This window comes from Parambassis ranga, chromosome 3, assembly GCF_900634625.1.
Source record: "Parambassis ranga chromosome 3, fParRan2.1, whole genome shotgun sequence".
NCBI classification, from domain to species: domain Eukaryota; kingdom Metazoa; phylum Chordata; class Actinopteri; family Ambassidae; genus Parambassis; species Parambassis ranga.
In genome coordinates, this window is record NC_041024.1 from 7,008,731 (window position 1) to 7,032,268 (window position 23,538).

Sequence of the window (23,538 nt, forward strand, 5' to 3'; positions counted from 1 at the left end):
TATGCAATCATTTTAGGAGTTTAAAGGGAAGCAAAAGGGTCAAAATATATTCATGGAAATGCTGAGTACAAGCTTGATTTGTTAGTGTGTGACATCACTGGAAACATAATCATCAAATGAATATATTAACAGCAATATAGAAGACCTGTTAAGGGTACACTACTGTAAGTGCCTCTGTTTTCCTCTCTCTCTCTCTTTCGATTGCTCTGCCATTCCCCTCAAATATTACCCATTCATATCTCATACTATATTCATACAATATTACTAAACCAAAGCATGAGATCCAAATGAATGAAGAATTTATTCAATATTCAGTGAGACTAGGCGTCATTAATGAAAATTACCATTCTAATTGATGAATCACTATCTTCCTGTAATGAAATTATAGGGTGAGAAGCTAAAGAGTTATTTTAGGAGAGGAGGATAAGGTGCTTTTGTGGTAATACCGTTTTTTTTTTATCATAAAAGATAATAGGCGAGCTCTAATTGGAGTGATGATGAGGACACTACAATAGGTCCTCCCTCGAGAAGGGATTTCTAGGGGTCTATCGTTTAAAGATAGGCCCACCATTTCATCACAAGGATTTTAATTGAAATCCTGAGAAAAAAAATAGAAAGGAAAAACTTAATAGCTTTCGCCTGAGCACTCAACCAATCACAGAGATAGTGGCACCCATTGACTTGGGTAATTATTTCAGACTTTAACTGTTGAGTGCAGAGAGAGATTGTACTTGTTCTTTACCAAGGAGCTACTGCTAAATAGTGCAAGATGTCATGTTTGGAAGCTTGAGGCAGGAGGTGAAATTATTTTTAATGAATGCTAATTTGTGTTGATATTTGAGATGATTTGATTGAAGGGTTTTCTCCAAGCTGGGACCAGAGAAAACAAGAATCAGCCCAGCACTCCTCTGACAGGATTTCAGTAAGACGGATGACAGTGATCTATGTATAGATATGTAATTTAATCATAGGCCTTCTCTAGCAGGGGGACTACAGTAGAACCATTATGAGAATATTAATGTATGCACTATGCAGATTATTGGCTGGATGTCAGCAGATGGTTTCCTTGACAAAAGCCACCAGGGATTCACAGCTGGGGTATTGTAAATGATCTGTAGCTCACTGTAATCTATGAGCTTGGGGACTGTGTCACTGACTGACAGGTGAAGTGGGGGTGGATGCTGTTAGTGTATTCTGACAGTACCTTACTGTATCATATAGCTCACAGCAGTCACATCAAGGAAGAAGCCAGCTAAACCACCTACTGTGTTTAAAAATGTCTGTACCATCACCACTTTATGTCAGTTACATCTAGACCTGACTAATTGAAAGTACGGTATTAGAGAACAGATCCCTTCTGCTTGTAGACCATTCATTTTTTTGTGAGCTGCGGATGTTTTGATAGCTCTTTCATCTCTTGTCAGATGTGCTGGTCTTCTGATCAGGCCCAGTGTGGTTCATCTGGATTCTGTAGTGGTTTAACTGTGCCTTCCTTTCTTCTGTGGCTCTGTTGTGTTATTTCTATTGCTCTGCCATGTTTGAAATCAGAAGTACGCCTCTCCACCAGGCTCTAAGAAGGAGCACACGACAACGTGAACATCTTTGGTTGGTAGGCTCTTGAATTTGAGGTGGAATATGAGAAGTCATTGACTCTATAGTGCTGTAATGAGAGCTGATCAAAGATGGCTACACACTGACTCAATTTCAAATCTTATCTGATTTAAAACAATAATCAAAGGAAACCACAGACATAGGGACAGTTCTGACCCATTTTAATCCACTGAATGCACAGACTACACAAATCAACCTGACCGTGAGACGATACACACCTGCTGTCCGATCTCACTGGAACTTGTGCGATCAAATGTGACTTCAAAAGAACAACAAATATGGAGTCCAATTAGGGGCATCGGTTGGCTGTTCTGGTGTAGCATGGAACATCTGTTGAAGATATATCATATGTTAATGATTAGAGATCAGCGAGGCTGTGACTTAAACACCAGCAGTAAAATAATTGTATTAATACTTGAAGATCCAGTTCACCTTTTTCTCACTTAGCCCATGATCAATTACTCCACACACACTCTTACAGCTGGTGCTTATTTGTTTTAAGCTTTTGTCCACTATTTGAAATAGTAACTAGACATTGAACCCTGCAGCTGTGCCACCTTAAAAATCCTCAGTTCTGCTCTTCATAATGAACACCTTCACAACGAGGGCTTTTTAAAAGTAATACAATAAAAACCCCACTTCCTTTGCTGTTCTGTCATATTTTCCTTTTTTAACACCACTCCCGGCTCCTCCTCCTCACCACCACCACTCATCCTGCTCATTCTTGCTCTCTCATTACTTATTAGAAGAACAATCAGAGTTATATTTAGCCTGCGGTTGACAATATTCTCTGGGAATGTCATTCACCAGTGGATTTGATGAGAATCCTAATATAGGACAGTAGGTGAAAGTGATTTATTTCGAACTCTGCTGAGTCTTTACAGCCTCTGAAGGCTAACATGCTATAAGAATACAAGTATGGGAATAATAAGAGCAGGTAAAGGCTGACAAAAAGCATTTTAGTTAGGCTACTCCCTTCAGTGTGAAGGATTAAAATAATAATAAAAATAAAAAAACACATCAAAAAGAACAGATGTTTTTATATCTCCAGAGGCTTCCAGCAACTGATTTATTGTAAAATAATGTAATCCTCTTTCTTTTAAATTTTAATGGCAAAACATTATGTGTTTTTTTTAATAGGAGGGTTATAATGTTTCTCTCAGTAGGCATTCAAGTAGAAAGGGGACACTAAAATGTCAAATTTTTATTTTAATCTTCTTTCTATTTCCACACACTTGGGAATAGCAGCACAGAGCTTAGCTCTTCCTCATCTCATCTCACCATTTCCTACGTCTCTCATCCCATTTTCAGTTTCCCTTCTTCTTTAAACAGAAGCTGTGTGTTGTTTGTGCTCCACCAGCAGAGATTGTGTGGCTCTTTTTTTAAGGATAGGTGATCCCTCTGGGTAACTCCCTGTTTCCATGCCAAGGAGAGGAGGCTGCTGATTTCCCTTTCGAATCCAGCGCATGTCAAACGGATATACATAGCAACAAACATTAAAGGGGATTTACTGCACTGATACACACACAGCACACACAAGACAATGTAAATAAACTTCATATATACGTACCATAAATAAAACACTTTTATTGTAGGAGGTTTGTGCTGTTTTTTTTTATTCATAAAATACCTGATAGGTGGATTATTCTGTACATTGTATGCCATGTGTACACACACAAATTGTGCACATGCAGAACAAAGAAATGAAAAACCATTTTAAATATGCATCACAATATGTGCGGGGCTAGAGATGATATAGTGTGTGCTCATAGTTTGGGTTTTTTGTGCAGGTGTTGAGATGTGTGTCACTGAAATCTCTGCCAAGGGAACAGTACAATGCGGTTGCTCATAGCATTGGAAAACATATTCAAATATTAAATAGCTACACCTGTTTTGTTCCATTTACTGTAGATGTTCTCACCTCAAAAAGGAGTAGTAGAATTTAAAGGCATATGAAAACCTGGGACATGGACCCCAGTCTCCTGTGTGAAAGTTGAGTTGATGCCACCATCAATGTCTTTCATGCAGACTTTACCAGTGTTAAGATGGCCTGGTGTTAACGTGCTGTTTGTGTTGTTTTGTGGCAGGATTCCGCTGTTTGTGTGTGTGTGTGTGTGTGTGTGTGTGTGTGCATTTTTTGTAAGATCAAGTAGTCATTTTTCTTTTTTTTTGTGTTTGGCTTGGCACCTATATGTATGCTCATATACATCTATTTCAGTGTGCCTACTGTATTGTGCATTACTATTTTTTTCTCTGGAAGGGGCCAATTAAGCCTTCATGCACCTCTGCTCTCTGTCTTGTGCCATCACTCCATGCTGTATGCTTATTGTTCTGCTCTCCTCAGGCTTCTTTGCATGCAGTTTCTGAAAGCAGGGTCCAGTTGTTTATCTGCCTTTGACGGGAGGTAGGAATTTGTCTTTCTCAGCCACATTCTGCCTGTCAGGGGGTTGTTGTCTCTACTGGGCTCCTTGCCTGAGACAGACAAAACACAATAATTCTCTCAGAGGAAGTGCCCTCCTTGCCAAAGGCACTTGGACAGTCCAGTTGTCCGGCTTTTTTTTCCTGTCAGCAAGAAGAAAAACTGTGATTTTGTGACATTTTGAAGAAATAATTATACTTATTTTCATGACAAACAATAACCCATAGATTATATCAATTGCCAAGTACTATGTGATACAGGAAGGATGTAAAAAGTATTGAATTCTTCTCCTGCTGCTTACCCTTGTGTATGTTCTGAACACAGTCACACACATTGACTCATCCTCGAATGCAAAAAGCCATTATGTGACTGTATTGATCATGCTAATGAAGCAAAAGAGCAGCATAAGTAAGCAGACACAGAGGTCAGGCAATGGCACAATTGACAGATATGTGACAAGGACAGGAGAGAGTGTCGTCATGTGTATGTGTGTGTGTAACTCTTGCTGTGATAGGCCAGATACTGTGCAAATATTCACACAAACTCACACTGCAGTTCTTGGAAATGACTTTTTATTTAAGATTCCCTGTTCTGAGACACCAGTCAGCTGATGATATGTGATGGTTGATGGGTGATGGATGCTGTCACCTTGTGGTGTCCCTGCTGGGGATGGAGAGAAGGTGGGAGGGGAGAGAGCAAGAATTATCTCTACTGAGTTCAGAAAATGCAAAACAGCGGAAACAAAATGTCAGAGCTGGGAATTGTGAACAGACGGCAGAGCGCTTATGCGTTGGTGCTCGTGTTTTTTGTATAAGTGTGGCGGGTGTGAATGTCAGAGGGGAGAAGTGTTCCTTTTCCCCCATTGCTGCAGATAAATCACATCTATCAGGCAGATTGTCATATAATACATGAGATACGATGGAGAAACACCACACATCTGCTGTTGCTTCCCTACACTGGGGAACATTACCCTCCTGGAGCTACAAAACTGTAATTAGGACCATAAAACTTACTCCAAGTCCGTTAGCATGACCCCCTTGGTGATACATATCTGTAATCAGCATTTATATGCCTGGCTTTATATGCCTGCTCGTACTGTTAGCAAATAATAAAGTGTTAGTTTGTTCCAGATATGGTGCAATCCAGTGTGTGACAGCAGGGTTTAACATAGTTATAAACTAAGCACTGAATTATTATAGAACAACGACATTAATATATGAACTGTGCATTGCTACAAAGTTCTTTTCAAAGCAACTCAGCTCAGAGTGAAAAGCATAGTGGGTGATACTTTAACTGGAGCACCCTACAGTTACAACTTTCCACCAGGTTTTACAACACTGCCAACGCTGCCAGGTATGAGGACTGAGCTTCTTTTCTCTCTGTAATGAACAATTTATATCCACAGATTAGTCTTTTTTACTTCTCCACAGTCTCAGGAAATGAGGAGCACAACTGTCTGGAGACACATTTTACCTTGGAAGGCACCTGGATTCTCCTGAGATTCATACAAATCTGTCTTTCCAGGCATGAAGCTATACACTTCTGAACAATCCACAGAGATGTGGACAAATCCGCACCCTGTAAGAATCTACTGGCGGCTGTGGGTGTGACGACACTTCTGTTCAGACAGAACTTACCCCAGTAGTGCAGCTAAGACGATTTTGTCTTTATGCTCGTCACAAGGAAAACATAACATGAGGTCGATAATTTTGTACTTGGAAAGGGAACATGTGTGTTTTTTCCAGCTGCATTTCTACTATTCATGTGGGGTGAATGCTCACCAAGATTTGATTTTTGTAAAAAAAAAAGAAAAAGAAAAAGTAAAAGAAATCTTACCCTGTTTTTTTAACCTAGACTGAGTGTAAGTCTGACATGTTGCATGTACCACCCATCATACCCAAGCTACAGTCTTTACCTAATCATATGTTCCGTCAACATAAACATAACATAATATTCTGTTTCGGGCAATGCATCCATATGTTCTGTCAGCATAAATATAACTCTGTGTCATATCCTGTGGACATATGACCAAATGTGGTGCTGAATGCTGCACCAGTGTGCACTTTCAGAACACATAGTTGCGTGAACTAGGGGTGTAAGAAAAAAATGATTCTGTGATATATCGCAATATTTTATTTGGAGATACTGGAATCGATTTAAGTTGTGGCCAAATCAATTTTTGTTAATTATTTATTTATTAATTTCAATATCTTACTTTTGTGGTGCACACTGCCTCTTTTAGTATAAAGACATATATATATATAAAAACGCAATATACACCATCTTTGTTACAGTATCGGGATATATCGTATTGTACCGTGGCATGTGTATCGTGATATGTATCGTATCGCCAGATTCTTGCCAATACACAGCCCTAGCGTGAACGGATGTTGTCTCTGGAGTTTTCACACTGAATAAAGCCAGAGTAAAAGCACAAGACTCGGCCCGCTTGCTTGCTAACTCCTTTGATTGTTATAGATTTCCCTTGTGCTGTTTTCCCTCTGTCATATGTACATGTAAACATATGTACATATATTACACATGTAAAACCAGCACATGAAGGAAGACCCATCTTACAGCTACTTTAATTTTGTCTGTCTTAAGGTGTTCCCTCAGTTTGTTCTCTGCAAATCACTTAAACATGTTTCTAAAATGCTCTGTAGAAATGCACATACCAGTTTGACCAGTTTTTTGTGTGTTATCACTATGAATAGCCCTTATTACAAACACTGTGAGCCTAACTGCAATAATTCAGCAGTGCAATGCAAAATGTTGAGTAGTCAAATTCAGGCATATATTTGAGTGAATATAAGCCATTTATGCAATTCATATTGCTGGAAGTCCTGCTTGATTAATTCTAAATAATTACAATAAATGTGCAGTGTTTAAATTAAATTACAGTAATATTGGTTCAATTCATGCCTGGATATTGTCCCCGTTTCCCCGCACTGTATGAGAGAGACTGAGTAAGAGAGGAAGCAGCTAGTGGAGGGTGGCAGATTCCTGCTGACTTGCAACATGAACAATAAGGCGCTCATAGCTGAGAAGAACTCATCACTTTCCAACACACACACACACACTGCTCTGTTCACACCTGCAGTTTGCCTCCCTTGGGTCAGACCAAAAAGAGGGAATAAAAGCCTCTTGTTGTTGCTTTTCACTTTCAGTTTATTTAGTCATCACACTGCCTTATAACAAATGAACCAATTGGTGTATACATGGAGAGAGACGAGGCACTGTCATTGTGACCTATTCTGCCTCATCAGCAGCACACAGATCCACAGAGCTCATAGCTGCTGCTTGATTTTATCCTGTCAGCCTTAACATAACCTGAATAAACCTCTTCAACGCGCACACTGAATGGGGAAATCTACACAAAAAATTGTTACTGTGATCACATAATTTAGGCAGGGAATCCAACACTGACTTCTGCCCTCTTTTATGTGGGCATGATTGGCGTTGGTGGAGTTTGGAAGGCTAAACTGTGAGGCCCGCTTGGTATTAAAGCAAAGACGGGAGTCTCCCTGAGATTTCATCAGATGCTTTGGATGAAAGAATCTGCTTGACAGAGAGATTTGGGAAGCCTTCTTAATTTAACACAACCTGCAAAACTAAACCGAAACTCGATAGCTATTTACCTATTCTGTTTGCTCATAATGTTCCCAGACTGCTGTCCTGGATTGGAGAGTAATAACTTTGTGTTCAAAGGATGTTTTTATATAGATTAATGTTTATGTATTAATATTTCCAAACACATAAATTTACCCTGATGTTTTATTTTAAGTAAGTAAATAAAGCTATTACAACACAACTTTGGTTCTCCATTTTAAAGAAGAGAGGATAGCATCTCTTTAATTTCAGTACAGACGTTTTCTAAGCATCATTCACTTGTTTTGTTTGGTTTTATTTATTGTGTCATATCAAAACATTCATTCTATGATAAAACTATTAACACAGTCTTTGCCAAAGATGTTCAGACAGCACCATTGCCCTTAGAGCCAAACACTGAGCCAAACTCTCAGAAATAAATATCAGCATAAGTTTATTTGATTACAGTTAAACCATTCAAAGTGTTCATTTAGTAGTTGATTCATTTAAAAGGACAGCGTGTTTAGATAACTCACACACTGACTAACCATCAATAGTGTTGTATAATTGTTGCAGTATGTTGCACTTAGATTTAATATGGTGGGGTTTGCCTTGCCAATAATAATGTTGTGCATTTAAATTGAGAGAAAGGTGGGGAAGAGGGGTGCAGAGATTCTGAGGAAAGCCTGACAGTGTGTGGTGCCCTGAGGGACTCCGAGCTATCTTTTATTCATACTAATTAGTTTCTAACTCGATTAACTTCCTCCCCCATAATTTGCAGAGAAAGATATTTCTAATGTGCGCCCTCCCTGACTCCATGAATGCACACACACAACTTGAACAAATGTAATTTATGTATATAAATGTGCGCACATGGACTATAACACTGATTAACTGTCCATTACTGTGTTGACGTTCCCAGTTTGCTCTGATTTACAAATACAATCTTGTACATTAGATGAACAGTTTTAATGTGCATTATTATAGTAATGCTTCTTGAAGATGATGATGATGATGTTAATTGTGTACCCCACTGTGTGATGAGATAATGTTCATATTAAATATTTATTTGTATTATTTTTATAGTGGCACCGTCATTGTTTGGCTGTGAAACCAGGCCTTATGTATAAAGGGGGATTGTTGAGTTCAGTACTGGATGGCAGCCATCACCACTGTGGGTTAATACAGTGCTTCTCAAACTGTGGGCAGAACTGTGGAAAAGGATACAACCGGGCCATCTAGCGACCTTTGCCCTTGGACTATCCAATATTATAGTTTTAAGTGTCATTCAGAATCAGATCATGTAGAAGTCACTGCTTAATAGAGGTGAGTCTGTCTATCATCTCTGGCTGATGATGAGGGTGTGGACTTTGGGCAGGTGCCTGCAGTGATCACTCAACACCTTATCGAAAAACTGCGTCATTTTGATTCATATTTGCCCTAAAAATTGAATCACATGGAAAAGCAACCAGTACGAGATCCGTTCACCAACCCAGATATGAGTGATGTGCCATCTGTGGAGCAGGATAAACTTCTGCAGTCGAGATTCGGTCGGCTTTCTCTCTCTGAATTCTGCCTGTCGTGTTGCGATGAATATCTCCAGCTGAGTGAGATGGCAGCGAAAACAATGATGCCTCTCCATTCAACATACTTCTGCGAGAGCACATTTTCAGTTTTGACAGCTACGAACACAAAATACCGAAACAGGCTCAACAGAGAAAACACGCTCCGAGTGGCCTTGTCATCACGCCTTCCTTGAATTAAAAAAAAAAAAAAATGCCTATGCAGGGCCTTGGAGAGCCAAGGTATAATATCACTGGGCCCCGGAGCAAAGAAGTTCAAGAAACCCTGGGTTAATGGACTATAGTGTTGTTCTGGTATTAGACTACTTCTCTTGTCAGCTTTCCACACTGAGTCTTATTGATTTTTTCCCCATAGCTGTCTCAAAAATTAGCTTAGTGTGATCATTTTCCAAGACAAATCCTTTGTGTCTCAGAGGTGAACCCATGTCTTGTCTATGGCTAAAATATTCTGGAGAAATCACTTGGGATCTACCTTAAACATTGGCAGATAGTCACTTGAAATGTTGTATTTAATCCATTTTACATCAGGTCCAAAAAGCTGTGCCTGTAATGTCATCAAGTGAGCGGTATCCTTTGTGGTAATGGTGATTGGCTTTTGTTTACACAAATGGAACATGTGATCATATCTCCCAATCCATCCAATCATGGGACTGATACAACCGTAAAAAGTCACAGTGAAGAGGCAGGTTGGAGACTACTTTCACTAAAAAGTCCAAGGTTTGAGACCCCCTCACACTGTTGTATGTCTGTATTTTACCCCAGTGTTTCGCCTGCAGTTAACTTTAGTTTTTCTGGCTGAATTTGGAATATGAAACCTTTAGATAATGTTAAAAACGAGGGTTAAAATCATCTTAAAACACACATTTGCAACTTCAAACATATTTTAATATGTTTGAAGTTACAAATATAAGGAGAAGTGGTCTGGGGTCGCCACTTCCGGCTACCATCAGGGCGAGTCCCTGTTCCCATGCCAACATAGAAATATAAAGAAATATGGAATCTTTGGGTTTCAAAGACGGAAATATCAACCTCATGTTATGTTTTCCTGGTGAGGAAATGTGACGGCCATGTTCTAATAACTGTCCTTAGGGGATATTGAGATCGATGAAGAGGATTACGCTGATGCTCTTTCTCATACAGTTATGGCAATTTAATAACTCGAAGCAGAAATAACATTGAATTCAAGCTGTCCACATAATCTCTCAATGAGTTGACCTCTATCGAGAGCTGTATAATTTATCTCCTTGTGCTTAATATTAAAACTAAACACATTTTAGGGAATTGATTATTTATGTTAAATTAGGTTTTTAACATTTTCAGAAACGGAGGCATAAAATTAAAATGTCAGCCCCAGAATTTAAATCTAGCTTCAGGACACAGCCATGTGTGATGCAGTTTCCAATCTAGTAAAAATAAATAGGATATGGGTCAGAAAATATGATAATTAGCAAAATGATTGGCTTAACAGCAAGGCTGAGGACATCTGAAGAAGGTTTATGGGAAAGCACCAGGTCAAACCTGTCCTGCAACAAAAGCTGGATCCCCACAAGAATGATCTGAAAAATTTTAAGACACCGCAGGATAGAAAGCGAGCCATGTGGAAGTGTTGCTCAAAGGAAAAGGACAACATGATTACCAGCACCAGGCCAGACATAAAGCCAAGAAAGAGTAACATTGTGGAAGAGGTGTAAAAACTGAACAAAATAGAGAACAGAAAGTGAGTGGCCATGAAAATAAAATAGTCGCCCAAATCAGCTTTGGGAGAGGAAAGAATCTGAGCAGGAATAAAATATTAAAAATGATGAATGAATGGTGAAGGTCAGTGCAGAGGAGGAGGCGATCAAACCATTCTGGACTCACTGCTCGCTGCTGAAGACAGAGAAAGAGGTCCTGGCCTCTAACCTTTACCAGATGGCCCTTTTTCTGTGTGTGTAGTACATGTTCTCCCAGAGTTTCCCCAGGGTGATACTCCTTCTGCCAACCAAAGACATGCAGGTCAAATCAAGGTGCAACCCTCAGGGAAGTACTAAAACCACAGTTGGCCCCAAAAGTGAGTCAATTCCCATAGACCTCCACTGTTGAAGTGCCCGGCTGGAATAAACATGTTCACAGCCTGGATATACTTTAGAATCATTTTCTATAATAACCGACAATACATTAGCAGCTAAACAGCATGTACTATAGGGAATGTGCACAGCAACTCATCCAGATGTATAGTCATCACTTGTGTTTCTGTGTGTGTGTGTGTTCCACACAGGTGGATAATTCACCTTCTTGCTGACTATGTAGAAATATAATGAGACACCGATGGAGGCAGAAAGTTTCAGTGGGATCAATAAAATACTGACTTTATCCTCTACCTGCTCTATTGATGACTTGAGTTGACCCTGGGTTGTACAAGGCGTGGACTCCAAACACCTGCCAATCATTTCACAATACCTATCAATCAGTAGCTTGTGATATACCACAGGTGCTAAAGTAGCCTTGAGGTTGTGCAGACTGTTTGCACTTCGGATGCTGGGAAAAAAAACTAAGCACTTTACTCATATTTTCCCCAAACATTGTGAAAGGTTAATATTCTGATCCTGTGTCACTTTACTGCTAAAAATCTGAACTCCTTCCTGTTTCATGTCTTCTTGGCGTGGCTCTTTCTTCTCCTACTCTCTTCCGTTTTTCACTCACATATCAAAATTATTTCATACTGTGGGTGGAGAGATGCTCAAAATGGGTGTTAGATGATAGCTGTTCAGCAGACATCTGCTGCATGGATTTGTTTTTTCACTGTAGCATTTAGTCTGTTGTGTTTCTGACCTGTTTCTGACCTGTGTATTACAGATGACACAAAGTAATACAGATGTGATGGTGCTGTATTGCTTTATCATTTTTAAATGTGCTTACAGCACACCTGTGATTACACTTATGCACATGTATCATGCCACCTCCACACCCACATTTCCACATGCATACATGCATACATGCGCCCACAGACCTTGGCTGGCGACCAGTGGCCCCCGGGTCACAGATGTCTGTATGTGAGGGGATGACAGTAATGAATATTGAATAAGTCGAGCGACATTGCCATTCTGCCTCATGGTGCCTTTCACACGTACCCTCCAGTATCAAGACGGAACCCCACCCTTTTCCTCCAGATGGCAACCTTTGGTCCCACTGGTGTTTCAGCATTATAAAACAGGAAGGATTCCCCAATTAACATTCAACTTCCAGAAAATGGCTTATTCCAGCAAAGAATGGGTAAAAGCCACAGATTTATGATTTCTTCTAAAGGCTGATAATAAAAATCAGTGAGACATTAATGTGCCAAATGAATTTTTACGTTTGAATATGGCTTCCTGTGATGATGCAGAAAGCTTTTAGAAATGTTATTTTCTACCAATACTGTTTGACCTCCTTTGAGAAGGTCACTGCCCGAGCACTGACTTCCATCCAAAGATCTGCTGTCAGCTGGATTCACTTCCTGTTTTGTCGATTCCATTCTGCAGTGAACTCGGCCATCTGCTGCCAATATAATGCCAATATCACTTTGAAAAATGCAGGACAAAGATGATCAAAATCCTGGAAACTGCAGAAGTTTTTGACTTGGTTACGCAACGCAAGGTTGCTGGTTTCTGGTGCTGTTTTTATGCAGAAATCCTTTGGGTCTGTACAAGGCTTTTCCACTCCCGTCGGACTGCAATTAGGCTGGTTGGAGTGATGTGGTGCCAGAGGCCTTAGTATGAGCTACTTCACACAGGTCCTCAGAGAAATAACAGAGCTTACCTCTCTCTAACTCTTTCTGTCTCACTCAACGTGCTGACAGCCCCTCGCTTTCTTTTTCAGTCTCATCATTTTCTTTCTCCCTGTTATTCTGCTCTTTCAATCCCTCTGTCTCACTCTCTGGGTTCCCTGTTTTGTTTATGTTGTTTTTCCAAGCTGACTGATTTGAATAAACTGCCAGGGTTGAAATGAATTATTGATTATGGTGCAGACTTTTAGAGGATGGATAAATTCCTGTTAATCATGCTTTGCAGTAGGTTACATTTATCTTTTAATTAGTAGTGGAAAAAGTCTGCACCAAATTGTTATTGCTAAATTCCCTATCATGACTACTTTATTAAAATACAAAATCCACATTTTTAAATCAATTCAGTGCTTTCATGCTTGATTGAATAAATCTTTTATCTGTATCTTTGCTTCTCAAACGCATCAGTATTTACTGAATTAGAGTTGCTCTTTTGTTTTCATTTGTGTGCTCTGTTCTTAAAGAGATACCTGCTTATGCCTCCATCATACTAATATGAACCTCAGAGGGAGTCATTTATATTATTTACAAAGGGAACCTGAACTGCAAGTAAAACAGGTGAGAAACAGCACAGTCCCAATACAATGCTGTCGTCTTTAATAAGCCCCCTTCTATCCAGAAATCCCTCTCTCGGCTGGCATATAAAATACCTGCATTGTCAAATATGGCCTCATGCTCCCATAAAGTACATTAGATTCTTTCATCTCTTTCCCCTTTGGAGACTGAATGCTTTGGTTATCATTTTATTCCAGGACACCAGCTTTACAAAGGCCTAAGTATCTCTCCTCAGACAGTACACAGAGTTCTTCAGACTCAAAAGTATTTCCAAAGCACACCCCAACAAACATCCTTTACATTTTAATCTGACTGGCTTTACTAATTTTGCACCAAGCTGTGTTGCTGTGTGCTCCAGTGTCTTCAATTTATTCAAAGACTACAGCTTAATTTCCCATTGCCATTGATTTTTAGCTCCGTCACAAGGCAGAGTGCGGAATCTATTGATTCAGACTTCTCCTTCCTTTCTCCATCCTCCTCACTGGCCAGCTGCTGTAAACCTGGGCTACATCAGAGGGTGGGAGAAGCTGATAAAGGCGGATAAAGGGGAAAGTGAATATGTGTGTGCGTGCGTGTGTGTGTGTGTGTGGGGGGGGGGGGTAGACACATAATAAAGGGGACATTTGCGTAGGACTTCAAAGAAGGGAACACAGAGATGTGTCCTTTTGTGCAGTTCTGCTTTTCAAGTTGCTCGTTGCACCCTGCATGGCAGCTCAGCGATGTTGGTGTGTGTGAATGTGTAACTGTGAAGAAAAGGTAAAGTGCTTTGATTGTTTTTTCTTTTGGACCATTTATCCTGTTGTACTGTGAACTGACAGGGGACAAAAGACGGATTATACCCTGTAGTTGTTGCTAATGAGCCAAGAACATTAAAAAATAATAACTAAATTAGCAATGAAACAGGTTAAAAATGTGACTTGCAAACACGGCTGATGTTGACAGGCGTATAGACCAGGGACCTAAAATCCAATGGCTGAAGGTGCTATTGTCATATTGTGGTATTTTTACCATCCAAATATAGTTCAACTGAAAACAGATTCAAATAGTCTCATTCTGACTTACTCAGAGCTGTATACAAGTCCACAAATAAAAACAAAGCTTTGCTAGGTTTATTTTGGGATGAATGCCAATGGTAAATGTGCTGTGTGCGTGCATGAATGTGTGTGACTAAAAGTGACTCAGACGCTATGCAGTCAAGTAGAGGTACTTACCCATTAATGGGAAACTTATCTCTCCCGAACACACACTGACCTTCACTGACCTTCACCACCAGCTAATTGGCATGGGCAGGCTCCGGCTTTGACAAGACTGTAGTCAAGTGTGTGTGTGTGTGTGTGCGTGCATGTTTTTGTGTGCCTGCACTTTTAAGTTGAGAAGTTGAGAAAACACCTGCACCTGCATCCTGTGCCAATTACCTTAGTTAACCCTTTCAAGATCCCACCCCCACTTTTCCCACCTCCACTGTCAAGTACCACTTACTGTGTGAAGATTTCTTGTTTCATCTTCCGCGTGTCACGTCTGTCAATTCTAGGCCCTTCCTACTTCCAGTCTGTCTTTATTCTTTTCACTATTGTTTCCCCTGTGTGTGTTAAGGATGCTCTTAAGTTTGTACATGTGTATTTCTGCACCAATTAGTGCTAAAATGAGCATGCATAAATTCACTTGAAAGGTCATAAAGAAAAATGTTTATTTAAAGGCCACTCACATGCATTCATCAGAGCCTTTTTTGCATAATTTCCTGGCTTCTGCCATAAGTCATGCGCTACCATTCATGAAACCAAACTATGGAGCGCTCTGCCTGAAGCAGTAGAAAATGTTGGCTCTCATGCAGCTAGCAATAGAATAAAATGCTGAGTCTATGCAAACACAAACTGCTGTCGTCAAAAAATAGAACGACCAGCACTGTAAGAGAAAAAAAAACTCAGTTTGAAGGGAGGGAAGATGGACTGGATGGGAACACAGTGAGGAAAGCAGCATCTTCCTCTTCTCTAAGGCCTATTTAAAAAAGTGGAAAAGAAATGTAGGACAAGTGGATTGTAATGATTTTATGTGAGGCCACTACAAATTTGGCAGTGAAAAGACTTTTTTTAGGCATTTGATGTGCATTCTGGTCACTTTTTTTACATACAAAGTCACAGAGACAGACACTTTTTATGAAAGAGAGACTGTCTGAATCCAGGGTCAGAGGAAATATCAGGATAGGATTTGCAGAGGCAAGTCTGTACACCTGTAACTAAACAAAACGTTGGGTAAAAATCTTGTTCTTGGGTGTTGTAGCTCTGTTATTATTGTATGAAGATGTGTTGATGAAGCCAACAATGTTACTGTCCCATCACTGAAAGAGGTTTAAATGTAGCCCAGTTTAGCTCATCCTTGTCAGCATGTCTTACCGCGTGGTTTTTTTAAACGGATCACATTTAAAATCTCCTACAGAAAAGAACATGACTCACCCCAGTCGACTGACTTTGTGGTAATTAATTGCTTTAATTGTTTTCCCTTCAGAACCCAAAAATGATCAAAGTCAATGCAGCAGAGCTTGCCGCACTGTGTGCCTCCCTAATGGGAGAAAGAAAACATTACACGTCGCTTCCTCGCTCTCTGAATTATTCAGTCCCACCTCGGGCCATTGTCTATTGATGTTGCTACAGACTTCCCCAATCTACAACTGACAACCCTGACAATAGCCACATTTAACAGCTCCCCTCAATCATCACTTTTTTATCATGTGGATGTGTCTCCTTTAATATTCATAGAAGGGAATGCTCACACAAGTGGCATGTGCAGTGATATGATTTGATATTCTCCCCCACATGTTGTAAAACATTGCGAGGTGATTAGCATACACTGGATGAAACTAAATGTAATAATCATTTTATGAAGCTACATCAGCTAATACATCAGCCCATTAAAAGATACAGCTACAGGCTAAACATATGTTCCATTTACATATGCAAAAGGTAATTGAGAGATGAGAAAATCTTAAACATTTTAATGATGTAAGTTACCCTGCCCTTTCTAATTGCCCAACAGCACAGAGAGCCCACTCCTCTGCTTTTCAAGTATCCTTTTATTTGATTTCTACAGGCGTCGCTGGATCCTTCAGTGATGTTCAAATAGTCAAGCCCAGTCATTAGTATTCTCTCCAGACCACCAGCTGTGATTGGTTTCTTTTGCACCGCCTGTTCAAAGCATTTGCTTAATGTTCACCAAAAGGCCAATGTGTCTCTGCTGTTTAGTGCAAACGTAACATTTGGTCTGGCACTCTTCTCTTCCTGAACTGCATGGACCACTAGCAGTATAATGCAGAGAGGAGCACATATACAGCACTGGAGCACTGGAAAAATGGGGCTGTTTTGTAGATCCGATGAAAAGCACAGATTGAAGCTAAATATGTGAGTGTGTGAATGTTAGCATCCCTGTTATCTAACTGGTTTGTGCCTCTCTGAGGGTGAGCAGCTGTGCTGCAGGATGTCTCACCACAGGTGCAAAGCCCACACACACACTATGGACAGGAAATTACAGCTTCACCTGGGCCAGCACTCACCTGTGCTCCATCCTGACTCAGCCCCTGCTGCTCCATGGGAGAGAAACCTTCTGAAACACACAAGCCTCTGCTCTCTCTCTCTCTCTCTCTCTCTCTCTCTCTCTCTTTCTCTCTTTTCTACATGCTTTCCAGTTGTTGATGAATTTAAACACCCTGATGCTTTTCTTAGCATCCTCATTTTCCCTCCTTTTAAGCAACTTCTGCAGGTCTCAACAGGCGTTCTTCAACAGACTCAGCATTTGTTTTGCTGGTACAAACACTCACACATGCACACTTGGAAGCACACACAGGATTCAGGTGTTTCTAGATAGATAACCTTGGAGGTCTGTGAGCTGTGTGGAGTCAGTGCCTCTCAGTTTGAGAGCAGAAGAATGCCAACTCCTATATTCTGCCTCGGATATTGGAAACACTTTCAGCAGACTGTTGACCCTTTATGTTTTAAAATAGAAACAAGAGGACGAGTTTCACAGCCAGAATAGACATGCTGTTGCTTTATATAGGCCACAGTGGATATACTTGTTCTATAAACTATAATGTAATGTGTTCAACATTACATACACCAGCATACCATCATGATCTAAGGAGTTTTTAAAGCCCTTTGCTGCTGTTAATATAAAGAGTTACAGTCATTTAGTGCAGTGGGGGCATCAGGAGTATCAGTCAATGCTTCTTTGGAAATTTATTTACAGGTAAAAAATTATATACAGCTGCTACAGTACCTCTGGTTGGTCATTTCAAACTGTGGGAGCCCCAGAGAAAAAAACTCCATGTCCTTCTTGTCTGTACTTTGGAACAGCCTGCAGTACACCCTGGACTACTTGACATTCTTATATGTGATCAAAAAGCTGTCACATTGTGAAGCCATAACAGTGAAAGAGATGGAGGAAATCAAACTGCACAATTCTCCAAAACATGCATTCAAAAGTAATGCTGCTATTTCATAGCCACTCTTAATTAAGTTATGCTAAACTTTACTTTGCAGTTGCAGTTTTAGACACTAAACCTACTTAGTTGTGTTCAAACTTAGCTGCATCATCATTATCAAAACCACGTATGAGTTACACAGCACAGAAAAGTTGTTTTCTTTTTACACTCACCACTCTGTATGTTTGAGCTACAGTTCACGTCTTAAGGCTGCTGAGGATGAGCGCTAACAGTCTGTCAGCGACCTTCCTTGGCTTTCCGTCTGATCAAAGCCTCCACTCAGCAGCACCCGCTGCTGCAGGTCCCAGCCCTCTGTCCCTTTCACTAGAAGTAGAGAAGAACAAAGGCAAGCTGGAGAAGGACAGACAGAGGAGAGGAGGCGAGAGAAGAAAGTGAGAGAACAGGGAGAGGCCATGCTGAGAGGTCGTGTTTGATGAGAACTCTGGATCTCCTACAGATAGACAACGAGAGAGGTCGGCTCCACTCATACAAAAATAGAAACATGGAGGAGGTGGGGTAGAGGACAAAAGGCGAGGGGGTAATGTTTGGAAGTCTGAGAGAAACAGGAGGGGAGTGATGAGACAGGAGGAGGACCCCTTCAGACAAGAGTAGCAGCTCCAATTAAGATTGGTCAACAGATAAAACCTGTGTGTGTGTGTGTCTGTGTGTCTCTGTGTGTGTGTGTGTGTCTCAGTCTCAGTCTCAGTGATTGTCATGGCAAAACAAATCAATGAAAGTTAATCTGAGTATATGTGCTTATGTGGATATATTTGTGCATTTGTGCAACTGTCATCTGTATTTGTGAGTCTGCAGGCATCCATGCATGAGTATGAGCATTCATGTATTATAGTATGTGTGACCCTACATGACATCTATTATAACAGACACAGTACGTGTGTGTGTGTGTGCAAGAATGTGTGTGTGTCGATTAGCCTATATCCTCCACCGCTGTCCACAGCGTGTTCACGTTGACCTTGGTTGCCATGGCGGTCGCTGTCAGTCAGATTGGAGGGTGTGAGAGACCAAGTGGACATTAGGCTGATCAATTGTGCATTTTATGTGTGTGGGAGGATGAAGTACGATGCTTGTATGCAAGGGAGTGCAGATGATAGGATGAACGATTTCAGTGCTTCTCATCTGTTGCTAGTGGATACGGATGATCTTTCAGCCTCATACAAGGACGACAGGGCACAGTGTCAGCACCCCCACTGTGGCTCGGTCTCTCTCCTTCTCCAGTGTCTCTGTCTATTGTTGTCATTGCCCTTGTCTGTCTTTGTCTGTCCGTTGCTCCTTCTGTCACTATGTATAACCAGAAAACCACAGACTATCATGATAAGACTGTCTGAACAATCCAGCCTATAATTGTTTCACTGGTTTTGATCAATATGAAATATCTACACTTTCTACCTTGAGAATTAGACAGAGTTTAAAAAGCACCTTTTATGCTGCTTCTGTTTTGCTGATTTCAGTATGAAGAATGTTTTCCGTGTCTCTTGGATTCAGCTTCAGCATCTCATCCTGGAAAGAGTGATGTCATTGGTTTTTGGATTAACCAAAAGAATGTTTTCTCTGTTGTGCACAGTCAGCTGTTTGCTTTTATTGAAAGTCATTTTGCCCACAGTCGAACAGTCAATGGTATCCTTTAACACAGAGGATATTATAGACAGGGAGATATAGCTAACAAAGTGCAGTAAAGAGAGGCTTAGGCAGCAGGTGTGTTTCCCTTTCAAGAGGTTACAGCCAGTGGAGACCATCTAGAAACTTTGCTGCTGGAGCACAGAACATGGAGTGGTGGTCTTTGCTATAATTGCTCCAACCATGAGAAGTCTGTGTGGGCTGTCAAATGCACAACCATGTTATTTGTTTTCTTTGGAAACAAGTGTAATAGAGATCCCAAAAGAACCACAAGATAAATTGAACAATACTACAGAACAGGAACAAGAGGGCAGACGAGCATAACATGTATGGAATTTTGTTTGCACAACACTCAAAATTAAATAGCTAAACCTTTGATAATTTTTCTCCATGGAGCTATGTAGCTTGTTATTCTTTGAGTGGTCAAGAAGACAATTAGGGTCTTTTCAGAGAAACCAAAAAAAGAAAGAAAGAAAATTAGTGTTGATCAAGATCATGTTGATCGACAGCAGAAAGAGGACAAGGGATGCAAGACCGATACCGATGTGGCGGTGTTGCTGTTAGATTGGTAAATTATAAACTGTCTGCTTAATTTCTATTTACTTGTAGATTATTGGCTGTAGCCTCTGTTTGAATTTGGAAACAAGTACCACACAGGTGCAGTGAACACAGCACACAACTTAAACAGCTGATGCAGACAGGGAGATGTGTGCTGCACTGCATGTGGAAGAACAGAAAACAATACATATGTGTGCAGTGCAAGTGAGTGAGCAATAGATAGAAATGTATAGCGATGAACCAACTGAGGAAATGTTGTGGATGTGTGAGGATGAGGCAAGTTGCCCGTATAGCAGTGTGTCTGTGTGCAGTTTGAGGCAAATGAATGAGTAGTCCGTAGTCAGTGGCTGGGCTGTTCCATCACAAGCTTGTAAGATGTTGGTCTGTGGTTGTCCACTCCACAGTTTATGTACATAAGCCAAGTAATAGAGGAGTGTTTGTGTTAATACATGTATGTGTTCATGGCAGTGGAAGTACATCCAAACAATTTTCCCATTAAACTCCATTGTGCATCTTTAATGAAACAAAACTCTTCACAGCAGAGGAAACACTGCTGTATAGTGTGTGTTTGACAGGTTTACAGGGAAATGTTGCAACAGTTATGAGGCTGTCCGTCTGTGCTGGAGGGCTGCACTATGATGTGTATGATGTATTAAAATTACATATCCCACAGTACCTGTTGTCCCTAAAATTGCCTGTGGCAAATACATGAGATCAGCCAGCTTGGAAAGTTGGCATGAGTATCAGGCTATGAACATAAAACCCCTTATCAGTTCCACCTGTTTAGATTCTGAGAACAAATGCTCATCTTTACTCTTCAGTTTGTGAACTTTTTCTTAATTGCAGTAACCGTGCACGGATCCTTCTTTGTCTTGACAGTTCCGGGTGTTTTTCTACCATCCCAATAGACTCAAGGGGGTTGTTTTGTCTTCCAGGGAGACAGCTATATGATGACCCTGTGACTATTGGAAGGAAGGCAATGGTATAGCTATAACTGCTCTACATGATACAAAAATGACACCTCATGACTAATTCATGGGAAAAGGTTGGAAGTATGCAATTTGCTCAGTCTCAGCTACTTAAAATATTTAAGGACATATTGAAATATTTTTCTCCCATTCTCTCCAGCCACCATCAGCATGACAAGTCTCATTAGTGACTCAGTGTGTGTCATATCACCTCCCTTCGGTGCTGGCTTTCACACCATCTGAGATCATTTCAAGTTTCTCCCTACGCAAGTTTAATTCCTCCTCTCTCCGTCTCTGTCTCAGCCACTCTGAGAGGTCATAGTTTCCATTCTTCAAGGCTCATTGGTCACAAAAAGGGATCTTCTCAGGTCTGGGACCTTGACGGCCTGTGGTAGTAAAACTTTATTCCTTCAATAAATGGCAGGAATCAACCTTCCCAGGAAAGCAGCCTAATGAATAATTCTCCACTGACCTGTTGTTTGACACAATTATTTGTTTTAATAGTTCCCCCCTGGGTTCCTTTCCTTCTGTGTGGTTAGTACTGTGAAATATTAATCACAGTCAACCATGCCACAACCTGATTACATTTGTGACAGAAACAAAACATCTGTGGGGCAACAGCATGCAAATATCATAATTTGGAATTCACATGGTAGGTGAGCATGTGGATTTGCATACAGATGTGTAATGCAGAGCCCTAACAAAGTGACTGGTTAATCGAATTAGCATGGCATTCTCAGTGGGAAAAGTGCTGTACCAGCAGTAAGGCTTCAGTGTTGCAGAGCAGGGCAGCAGTAAGAGTAAACACAGCAGCCCCACAGGGAGGCATACATCGTTATGTTCCTCCTGTGATCGTTTGGAAGGGCAGAGCTGTCAGGAACAGGGCTGGACCGTTACTTTTCTCTGTTTCAGGGTCCCATTGCCATTCTCGCTCTTTACAAGTACCTTCTTGCAGAAACACTTATCGTTTTCCAACACCCTTTTGCTCACCCCTTGTCCCCTATCCCCTGGGAGGGTCATGACCCAGATCACTGAAACTTGAAATGAAAGACTAAAATAACTGATGTTGATATGTTCTAAAATGTGCAAAATAGATTTATCCCAAAGCTGGGATGACTGCAATGCCACAGAAAATATGCAGGACGTCCACATTGACCAGCTGATCGCTGTATTTTGTATATGTCAGTCAAATCTTGTGTAAGTGTACTGTACATCAACAGACCAAAAAGACATTAGTCAACTTTTCATTTTACGTAACTTCCCCACAGGGATTAATAAAGTAAATCCTAATCTTAATCTTAATTTTATGAGTGTGGGTGGATGAAATGCTTTGCTGTTTTTTCCTTTAATATTTCTTAAATACATTTAGTAGTTAATTCAAGTTGCTCTATCATCTGATGAAAATAGAATTATTTTTATCATTAGCTGTGTTTACACATCCAGGCGCCCTCCTGTGGCTGCCTAAATCAGTGCATGTAAAATCTGTGGACAGGTCAATGTGGTTACAACATTTTATCTGAGAAAATATTACATAGATAGAAGAAACAAACATTTTGCCTGTACCTGTAAGCAGTAATTGAAGCCTAAAAACCCCCAAAAACATATGGCTACTAATGCTCCATCACAGGACATGAACCTCCACCCACAGCAGGAGATTTTGACCAAATATCTCCAATATAATATTTTGCTAATCCCTCTTTTCTGTCATGTGTAAAAATGTGTTGCACTAAGCAGGATGGATTTCATTGTGAGGGTTTTTGACGATCGATTTGAGTTTTAACAGCAACTCACAGTGAGCTTTTTAAAGACAGCAGGAAACAGCCTTAACAACACCTTCTCAGCAAGGTAACCAACTCCTCCAACAGTGTCTGGCTGTTGTGTGTCCTTGCACCATGAGCACAATCTGTGTTGCCAAATCAACAAGAGATTTTAAACATGTGCTTGTTTGCTTCATTCTTAATGAATACAGCACTTGCAGTCTTAGGCCTTGTATTTAATCATTAAGCAGTGTTATGAAAAGCACTATACACCAGAACAGGGGCAATTACACTTTTGGGAGCAAAACCAGCAGCTCAGTGGAGCCAAAAACTAGAGCAAGGATAATGGAGATTGTTCATTAAAAGTCGTTTGGTTTCATTCCAGTAGTCCCAAGTACAACATCTGTCTTTATCTCCCAGGTTCATAACTGAAAATATTGTGAATATCCAATTATAGCTCCCTGATCAATTTAGTGATAATACTTCAGAAAACATTGACGATGACCTAAGCTGTGAGGAGGCTGGCCTCTTAAAGAGACTGCAAAGACTCTGCCCCCACACTTAAAAATAGTATTTGTTTTTTAATTATGTGGACTA